The 1,090-nt window shown below is 39.0% G+C and overlaps 1 long non-coding RNA gene across 1 annotated transcript; it reads left to right on the top strand.

Moving 5' to 3' along the window:
- The first annotated feature begins 135 nt into the window (after nucleotides 1-135).
- On the top strand, nucleotides 136-1,089 carry LOC121963708. Its single transcript, XR_006107269.1, has 5 exons — nucleotides 136-150; nucleotides 376-443; nucleotides 578-625; nucleotides 794-904; nucleotides 1,020-1,089. It is a non-coding gene; the product is annotated as an uncharacterized LOC121963708 (long non-coding RNA).
- Nucleotide 1,090: the final 1 nt, after the last annotated feature.

Here is a 1,090-nt window from a genome sequence, read left to right as displayed (position 1 = left end):
CCTACTTCTTTTCCACACAGAATCGGGCCAATAAGCAGAATTCATAACCGCTTTGTGGTAAAAAAAAAAATCTTATCAGTTCCCACCCCTTAACAGAACAGACGGTGTGTCTGTTTCAGGAAGCAGCAGTGCAGGCGACACAGCAGACCCGTAAGTGTGATTTAATTAAGTTTGGCATGCTTAGATAGATTATATTGTCAGTAACATGTTTTTAATTATTACTGCATAACATAATCATGTAAAAGAAATTCAAATTACTGCTTCTGGACATATTTCCAGACATTTCAGTCAGTCTACATGTGACTCTCTCTCTCTCTCTCTCTCTCTCTATCTATATATATATATAAATATATCTGATATGCTTTTTTGGATCAGTTCTCAGAAGGAGGTGATCCGTGTTGATTTGACAGATCAAGTGGAGATAGTGGACAAGTCAGATAAAAGTAAGAATTGAGTGTTATCTCCATATATATTGCCGTCTAACTATATATGTCTGTTCATGCTCTTTGCTTGTTTTTGTTGCCCTTCATGGATTTTGTGGCCTACAAACATTTTTACCTAACTTCTGCACTTGCAGATAAGAGCAAGGAAAAGAAGAAAGCCACCAAGCGAAAGCCCAGTAAAGGTACAAGTTATTCGTGCACTATAACATGCATGTTGATGGCAATACCTGTTTGTAGTTTTAATGTTATGGTGGTGACATAATTCAATGCTGTTGTTGTTTGGCTTGGGAAATGTCATAATCACCACCATTTCATTAACTATCTCTTAAACCTGTGTGTTACATGTGCAGAGGCCCCAGTATTGCTGGATGATCTTGACTTTGCTGCTGCACTGAGTGGCTTTCCATCAGATTCAGGCTTCAAGAAGAAGAAAACTGCCAAGACGGCTGCTTCTACACTGAGTGAGTTCTGACAGTGCATTTTTACCATACGTTCACATGCTGCATAAATTTAGTCGGAGGAAATGTAAAGTTTTAGTGATATAGGAGATCTTTGTTTACCTTTTTGTATATGCAGGTGTGGAATCCGCCATTCCTGAAAGTGCAGATGACTTATCAGCTCGAACGACTCTCATCATCTGCCCGCTC

Source organism: Plectropomus leopardus, unplaced genomic scaffold, assembly GCF_008729295.1.
Source record: "Plectropomus leopardus isolate mb unplaced genomic scaffold, YSFRI_Pleo_2.0 unplaced_scaffold12202, whole genome shotgun sequence".
In the NCBI taxonomy this organism is placed as follows: domain Eukaryota; kingdom Metazoa; phylum Chordata; class Actinopteri; order Perciformes; family Serranidae; genus Plectropomus; species Plectropomus leopardus.
Note: the sequence above shows the minus strand (reverse complement) of the source record. Positions and strands in the feature narration are given on the sequence as shown.